The 9173-nt window shown below is 38.7% G+C and overlaps 1 protein-coding gene and 1 long non-coding RNA gene across 2 annotated transcripts in view; one reads left to right on the forward strand and one right to left on the reverse strand.

Annotated features, from left to right (window-relative positions):
* The window catches only part of LOC144527473 (uncharacterized), a 5464-nt gene extending 1059 nt beyond the window's left edge, over positions 1 to 4405 (forward strand). Inside the window, exons 1-2 of the long non-coding RNA XR_013502825.1 lie at positions 1 to 141; positions 3182 to 4405. The exon at positions 1 to 141 is cut by the window's left edge and continues 1059 nt beyond it. This is a non-coding gene — a long non-coding RNA (uncharacterized LOC144527473). The remainder of the gene's footprint in view (positions 142 to 3181) is intronic.
* The window catches only part of fhl1b (four and a half LIM domains 1b), an 18720-nt gene extending 10256 nt beyond the window's left edge, over positions 1 to 8464 (reverse strand). The window contains exon 1 of the mRNA XM_078265513.1: positions 8346 to 8464. The gene's annotated coding sequence lies outside the window, so the exon portion shown is untranslated. The remainder of the gene's footprint in view (positions 1 to 8345) is intronic.
* Between the last annotated feature and the right edge of the window lie 709 nt (positions 8465 to 9173).

The following is a 9173-nucleotide window of genomic DNA, read 5'->3' on the forward strand; positions in this document are numbered from 1 at the left end:
TTAAAGGTGCAGTCTGAGACAACTTGAATTGGTTCCAAAGCCACTCAGGCCACTGGGGCCAGGCCCGAACTGGCACCAGCACCTAACAAAAACTTCATAACCTTATGGTGGCGCTAGAGGAAATGTCAGAGAATCACCAACGTAAGTAGGATTCATCCTCTGCGGACCATGAATGTCTGTACAAAATGTCACAGAAATCGGTTTCAAAGTTGACATATTTTAGTCTGGACCAAAGCAGCTAAGTGACAGGCATTGTCGTTCCTAGAGCCACGGTGCTGGCATGGCTTAACACAACATTTGTAGTTACTTAGTGCGACTCAGTGGGGTTTTGTTCCTATTTTTTTCTTTACTTGCTATCAGCTGAGACCCGTACTCATTACCAGACCTTATTGCTCTGAACTGTGTCATCTCAAAAAAGCATTTGGGTAAAAACACTACATAGATAGCATCTACTTTTTCCAGTGAGACAGTGAATGAACCGAAAATGAGGAGCCATAAATGTCTTTTTAATTTAACCATTTAACGGGTAAATAAACTATTAATGCCTGAATGCCTTTTTTTTCGAAGTGGAAAAGCCTCTAAAAGAGCACTTACAGCATCATGTGACACTTAAACTCTCCAACCCAATCAGATAATACAAAAAATATGCAAAGAAAACATCTTAATAAAGTATTTACTAGGGCTGTCAAATGATTAATTTTTTTTAATCGCAATTAATCGCCAAATTTCTAGTTAATCACGATTAATCGCATGTTTTATCACATGAATAAAATTCTATTATTTTGCATTTCAGAACTGTTTTTAAGTACATATTAACAATGGAAAGCCATTCTTACCAGTGTATCTTAATTGGGAATCAAATGAATGCAAAGAAAGTTACTTTATGAACTTGACTTTAAGATTTGTAATTGCTTATTATTTATTTATTTATTTACAAAAGAAAAACAAAAGAAAAATGTGTGAATCTGTCATTATTGCACAATTCCTCCAAGTACCTAACCTAACTGAGATGTAACACTAACACTTTGCTTATACAGTACTTGAACAAAATGGTCCAAAAACCGGTTGCCACAGCAGGACATTTGTAACCTTTACGTTTTTCTAATAAGGAATGTAACAATTCTCCTGGACAGAAAAGGGGATGGACGATGTCCCAAATGCCAAAAAAACGATACAAACAATACAGTCCTAAAACCGTATGCTGATATACATAGTCAATATAGTGTGCAGTAACTTCTAAATAATGTTGATTACTCACTGACGTCCAGTGATCACCGGATAATGAGACAGCGTTTGCAGCACTTTGCAGCAGTTCCAGTGTGGCTGCTTTCTCCGTGTAATACAGCCTGTGTATGCGTAAAACTACTGTCCCCCTCGACAACTTTTTAAAAGTAAACTTTCCATTCAGAATCTTATTGGCATCCATTTCAGCGTCTTGCGCTCGCCATCCACTCAAAACGTAACGTTAGCCTACTACTCTTTGGCCGGCTCGCAAGCCCAAACAAGTGTGTGCAGCACGCCTGTTGTTTTGTTTCCGGTCTAGCTAGATCAGGGGCCTGTTGCACAAAAGTAGAATGAAGAAATCCAGGATAACTGAAAAAGCGCAGCTTGACTTACTGTGATCCGCTCATCGCGGCTTAATCGGTTGCACGTTTGCCGAGCCAGGATGAGAAGGTGAAGCTATGTCAAGCCAGGTATAGATAGCTGGGATAAGTGCTCGTTCACGGCTTTCTTAAATAGACCACGGTATCGATCACAGATTTACTGATGCAGAAATGGAGAAGACGCGTGCAGCATATGTTTCACCCGCTGAGCAGCAGCTTCTAATGGAAAATTACGAGGAGGTGAAGCATATAATATGCAAAAAGGGAAATACGGCTGTTGTTATCAGACAGACAATAGCGGACCGACTGAATGCGTAAGGATTTAAAAAGATTTACTTACTAGTCACGCCACATTTTTACAAAGTTGTACACTGTTTTAATTGCTTTTAATATGCTTGTTTTAACTGTTGGTTGTATTGCTGTATCTTTTGTATGTGCTAAATGTGCTGGTTTTAATGTAAAGTGTCTTTGAGTAGCCTGTAAATATTACTATATAAATAAAATGTAATATTATTTAGCCTACTTTGCCTTAAAAGTGAGCAGAGGGAATTAATGTTCCTCAGGAAATTTACCCTAAGGACTAGGCTTAATTTCAAACCCTTATTCATAATGAGAGAATATGTTTTACAACCATATGGACCAATCTCTATAAGTTATGTCTAATTCTAAATATCTTTACAATTAATGTTCATACAGAACAAACATGACTGGACAAAAACTAGAAAAAGAAGTAGCCTAAGTGACTTCAATACACACTGTAAGCATATCTGTAAAACAATGTAGCCTATTATTATTCATGTTTTTTTTTTTCTCTTTAGCTCGAAGATGACAAGTGACAGCACCAAAATAAAAAGATTAAGAAGCTTTGTAGCATTCCAACACATTCCCACTCCCATCTCGTAAAACACGGACGTTTGGTCAGGTGCAATTGTCGTGGTTATTGACGCTAAAAGTCTCCTTTAGAGTCCGCTGCACGGTGTGGGAGGATCCCCCTGCCTCCCCCCGCCTCTCCACGTTGCACAGGGCAAATTTCACGGGGAGAGCAGCGGAGGGAAAAGCCCATTTCCTCCGCATTGTCCCACTTTATCTCCGGTGCATGTGCAACCATTTCTTACCATCTAAAGAACTGCAGTAGTAGGATTTAAATCAAACTTGTGACAGCAATAGTGACAAGTAATGCATGTTAATAAAAATAAAGCAGAACACATTCAGAAGACAACAGAATAACTGTTAAACATGTTTATTTCGGATCAGAGCAGCAGCTGATTTAACACATAAGACTCCAGGATTAATTTTAGCCTGGCTGTTAGCCTGCTCTGGAGCAAAGTTCGCTAGGCCAAAAAGAACGTTAATCTCGCGATAAAAAATTACGCCGTTAAAATGGGTTTGCGTTAACGCGTTTAACTGACAGCATTAATATTTACACATTTTTTATGCAGGGGGGGGGGGGAACAAATTGAGATTTTGTTTCCCAGGGTCAGTCTGTTGTTTGACAGAGATATGTGGCTGAGGTTAAAGGTGCTACTGTTCATAAAGTTAATTAAATAACTTCTTTTGTGGTCTTGTCTCCTCAACAGACAATAAAGCTACAAACTGACACCAACATCATGTGGAGTGGACATACATCTTCTTTTCAGTGACCTGCTAGTTCATAACATATTAATAGAAAAACCAGCAGCCGGTTTATTTGTTGACTGGGTGAGGCTACTCATCCATCTCCAGTGGAGGACAGCAGGTCCGGCCATCCAAACGCCAGGTCTGGTATTTACTCGTTATCTTCTATTTCACTTCCTGACTCTTTCTAAACTAATAAGAATTAATATACCATTTTATGTTCCTCACTTTTCTTGGTCCTCCTCAAAACTGCACTGGCAAACTTGGTAGAGATACTGTGTGTGTAGTCCACAGCTACATGAAGTACTGTGTAGCTTTAAGGCTGTAGTGCAGGCAATAATAATGCTTGGCTACCACTATCGTGAAAATGTTATCTGATGGGAGGCAAACAATGGCTGATAGGAAGCAGCCAGTATCTACACAGGTGTGGAGGAAAATAAGGTTTCACTGACGTCAGATGGCTCCGAGGACAGTGTTGCTGCATGCCTTTACTTTGTTTCCCTGCAATAAATATTCTTGCTGTGTCATGGCACGGCAGCATAAACATCATTTTCTTGTATCCAAGCTGCCAATACAAAACCATCTGTTTGATCGCCATGGGAACAGTTAAATGTGAAATAAAGAGTTGGAAGCCAGCGCTGCATCCAAGGACAACTCTGTGTGTGTATTAATCACATTGTGGCACCTTAAATCTGTTCGTATATAGTGACATGGGGACTCGCCTCCAATTTGGGGACAAAAACCTGGGTCCCACAGGGTAAACCATTACTAGTGAAGACTTGGATTTTGGTTCATGTTGAAGTAAGGCATGTAGTGGTTATGGTTAAAGAATAAGACCAGTGTTATTCTATATTTTTCTTTCTGTCAACAAATCAGCTCAAACAGGAGTAAAATATGCATTGCTGGAGACTAGTCACATATAAATCCATTACAGTGTTTGTGGGATTGACTCAAAATAAACTACAGTGTTTGTGTTTATGTGCGTAGTCATGCAGTCTGCAGCCACTTGATTTATCTATCATTTTTGCTCTTGCTGTCCTTTCCCACTAGCCACCTGACTGTAACAATTAGAGCTGTGGTTAAAACGCAAGAGAGGTGACATCATGCCATGTGGATGAGAGGAAAATCATGCACACATTTTAAAACACATGGGGAGAGAGAGAATAAAATAAATGGTGTGTATTTTGTTGGAGTGTCTGCTTGTACCCACCATCTGTATTTTAACTGTGTGTGTGTGTGTGTGTGTGTGTGTGTGTGTGTGTGTGTGTGTGTGTGTTGGCATGAGCTTATCGCTGAAGAATGTAGCGGAAAACTGAGAAACAGGAAGTGTCTATCAGAACAGTGTAGTTGGCACAATCCAGCTACATACACACACACTCACCCTTACTAAATACTGTAATGTACTGGCCATTACCCGTGTTCACATTAACATCTCATTAATGCCTAAAGATTGATATACAATAAGTCTGAATATACGTTAAATTTCAGTGTGTGCTGCAGGTGTGACCGTTACTTAATGCAGACTTGGCCTTTGGAAACTCTCTGACTCTTTAATCATTGACTTGGTGTGGCAGCCAGTAGAAAATGTCTATTAATGGGACTTCCTGGTGGTTTAAAAAAAGATCAGGGTTGGAACTGTGAATGTACAAAATATTCACCTAAAATGCATCTTCAACCTGAGCTGCAATCCAAATCTGTTTTAATGCTTAAAAATGTCTCTTTAACTTATCTTCTCTTCATCTACATTTCCTCCTATTGTATTTGTAATTAGGAATAAATAAGCTGTAGGCTATTGGTTCTTACTTCACACAAGTGTAAAACTCAGTAATCATAAAGGGTCACTCATTGTTAAGCCTAAATGTCAATTTTTGATGGTTGGGAAAGAAATTACCTTTAAATTGTGTAGTGCAGCCTAAGTCTAAAGTTTAGTGGTTGTACTAAATGATCTTTAAATGATTGTGTTTAGACATCCTGTTGCTTTAAGGGCTAATACTTAAAGGGAAAATACACCCAAAACATTAGCAGTGTACTTGTATCACATTATTCGGCTATTGTTTTAGTCTCACAAAGAGCAAGCTAACGAAAAAAAAAATAGGGCCACTATCAATTATTTTCTCAATTTCTTACTCTTTTGTTCGATAAAATGTCAGAAAATATATATATATTTTTTTTAAAGTCAAAACATTTTCATGCATATTATTACCTTGTAAAGCAGACACAGAACAACATTAACGTTCGTTTTTGGCCACTTTTGGGATTTTTATTCCATTAACTTTTAGCTCTACGTTGGTCTCCACCAACTCCTGAGGGAAATATGTCACTGGAGAGAACGATGACAGTGAAGTCAAACAGTAAAGTTAGCAACTCTAAACCCAAAATGATCAGCTGAAAGACACTAAAAAGATCTAAGGGAACTGCATAGGGAAGTAATTATTATCTGTCATTTCATCCATTATTTATGTAAAAATTATTGATTAGAGCAGCTTTAAAGGTCACTGTAATCATGGCCCAACTGCAGCAACATTGAGCATTCCCACCCGATTCCAGTCATACCATCTCAAAAATAAATATACAATATCAGTGTTTGAAACGGAACAGCGAGTTCAGTTGAACATTTGCACTCCACATCAGCCTACAAAGTAAGATAATTGTTTTATTTGGCTCTGGTGAGGCACATTCCAGACAGTGGAATAAAGCCCATGCAACAAATCGTAGTTGTGTAGAACAAGGTCGAAGAAACGCAGCATGTCCCACTACAACAGGAGATACATGATGGTTTTACCAGAAGCTGCTGGTTAGCTGTACTTTAACCTACCTCACTTTGTCTGTTCTGTTTTTTCTCTTTTCATCCGAGCTACACACTACTTCTGTTCTCTCCTCTCAGTTCTTGATTTAGTAACTGAGATGTCTTTCAGAACAGAGAAGCTGTGTGTGTGTGTGTGTGTGTGTGTATAAACACTCCCCACATTGGCACCACAACAGTCTGTTGTAACACTACTGAAGGTCCAAACATTTAATGTTAAAATGATCTAATGGGACATTTGAGCCTTCAGTGCTGTCTTGAGGGCATATTTGCATCCAAAATCAGACTTAATAAATCTCCAACCAACAAAATCCTTGCAAATCTCAGTTTCTAACCATTCTCCCAGATTCTGACCTAAATGTCGGTGACCACACCAAACTGTTACTTGAATGCCAAACATGACTATTTCTGTATAAAAATTATATATGGGGACCAAACATCTATTTAACTGTTAACCCACAAGGCTGAATTGAGCTCACAGATGGCTGCCAAATTAAAGGAAAAACCAACATACTCAAGTGTCTTAGTAAGATGTTGGGCCACCACGAGTCTCCAGCATAACTTCTATATTCCTTATTTTACAAGTCTCTTTAACTCTACTGAAGCGATGAAACGCTATTCTTACAAAAATATATTCACTCATTTGGTGTTTTGACTATGGGGTTGGGGAGTAAGTCTTACATGGTGCTCCAAAAATGGACACCTCAGGGTGGCGACAGGACTCCAGGAAGTCACTGCTCCCGGCCAAGAAATAGTCCCCCACATGGCATTTTTTTAGACTTTGGTTTTGTACAGATTTAACAAATTAGATATAACGTGTGCTATTAAGTGGATTTTTTGTTGCCTTTAGACATACCCAGGCTAGCTGTTTCCTCCTTCCAATCTTCATGCTAAGCTAACAAACTTATTCTTTAAATCAAAACATATCTGTAAAATTTCACCTTCATGTTGTCAGAGCACTAAAACTGCAGAACACCATTAATACTCTACTAAAAATATGGAGTTTACCATTGGGGATCAATGAAAAGAAAAACATAGCGTCTGACTTACATTTACATTCTATCCTTTTAAAGTCACAACAGGCAAAACACAACAGGGAGTTACCATGCCATGAAGTCAGACACATTGCATTAAGTTTTACTAGCCAGTGATGTATTTTATGGGACTGAGCTCAAGGCAATTTCTTTAACATGCAGGCACTGCAGTGTGTGTGTGTGTGTGTGTGTGTGTGTGTGTGTGTGTGTGTCAGGCAGCAAAAGGTCAGTCACACTTATGGGTCTTGGTTTACTTACTGTCTGTGTTTGTGCATGTGCAAAAGTGCGTGCTGTTAGAAATTGTTGTAATACTGCCAGTACTTCCATATGACTGTTAAAATCAGCCTACATTTAGTTGCCTATATCCACATTTTACTCCAGTTGTAACATCTGTGACAGGGTGTTTCCTTCTGTAATATTACTGGAAAAGGTCTCCTTCCCTTTTTAGTCTTGTTTTTTTTCCAGTTACTTAACAGATAAATTACCTTTTTTCAATAAATTTATGAATAATCTGTATATTAAAGGATGCAGTCACAGAATCTACCATATGCAGTGTGTGTGTGTGTGTGTGTGTGTGTGTGTGTGTGTGTGTGTGTGTGTGTGTGTGTGTGTGTATCCTGAATTTACTTCACAACTGCTTATTATAATACTGGTAGAACCAACACTGAATCCATATGCATCACTTACATGGATATAAACACACAGGACAATGAAAATATAAGTACAGGAATTTTAATTGACCTCTGTGATGCATTTTTTTTTTGCTTCGGTGGTTCCATCACTACGTGAAAAAATAAGACTTCCTAACTGGAAACAGATTTCAGGAGCAGCCCAGGCTTCCACAAGTCAGCATGTAACTTTAGCTCTCTCACTCACACACTCACACACACACACACACACACACACACACACACACACACACACACACACACAGACAGACAGCCAACGCCCCAGACAGACTTGTAAGTGAAATGTGTAAGAACTCATAAAATGTGTGAGAGGAAGGGAGTTACATGCTACTGTACATGTGTTAGAGGGACATACTGTAAAGGTGATCGGCCATTAAAATCGATAACTTTACAATGGTCACATATTAACTGGACTAATAAAAGATAAAAGTGCGGCTCGCATGTTTGGCAACAATTTCATCAGGCGTCTTATAACCACATGCTCAAGTGTAAACTACAAAACAACCCTGCTGTAACTGATTTATCCAAAAACAAGTTTCAGAAGACGGACGTTTGGTTAGACCGTGTACAGTAAATAAACAGCGGTGCTCAGCCAGCTTACCGGGTTCAGGGTGATGATGACTGCAGTGTGGATGAGCGGTGCTCTCTGAACTGCGTGGAAGCAGCGGAACTCCGCTTAACGAGACCCTCACACGTTTTAAGTACTGCCATCTGCGGCTGCGTCAAGTTAGACACAAACAACCAAGTTCTGATGATGTTTTACCTCCAAAATAAAAGAGTAAATGCGACGTTCGAAAAGAAGCGGAGTGAATTTACCTTCAAAATAAAAGTAAATGTGACGTTTACACAGTAGTTTATAAAAAAAAGTGTGTGTGTGTGTGTGTGTGTGTGTGTGTGTGTGTGTGTGTGTGTGTGTGTGTGTGAGTGAACTATACAGTCTATGGTGTGAACGCGCTAAACGACAGCAGCCTCGTTTTACTAGCTAGTTTGTATTAATTACAAACTACTATGTGAGTTACCAGCACATATTTAACAGTTCTTGCCAGCATAATTTGAGGTAAAGTAAGCATGCAGAAAATGGAGCATGAACATTCATATTTGACTTTGACCTTGGAAATGGTACAAAAAATAATAACTCAATGTCCACTTACTAACTTTTTACAGGGCTTTCAATTGCATCTCAGTCTTCATCACAGGATGGGTTTTGCTCAATTGTCATTAAGGCTCTTCAGATTGTTTAGTCAAAGGAGAAAATTGGACTTGAGTATCAATATGAAAAGTAAGTAATGTTTAAGAATTAATGATTGAAGAGATGGAAAATTAAATAAAAACTGAGATTCATTAAGCAGCCTAAGTATGTAGAACAATACAGGTTATACTGCATAATTTGAAAGTGCAAACATTTCATTTTCAAGAATTGTTTTTATTT

This window comes from Sander vitreus, chromosome 13, assembly GCF_031162955.1.
Source record: "Sander vitreus isolate 19-12246 chromosome 13, sanVit1, whole genome shotgun sequence".
Classification (NCBI taxonomy): domain Eukaryota; kingdom Metazoa; phylum Chordata; class Actinopteri; order Perciformes; family Percidae; genus Sander; species Sander vitreus.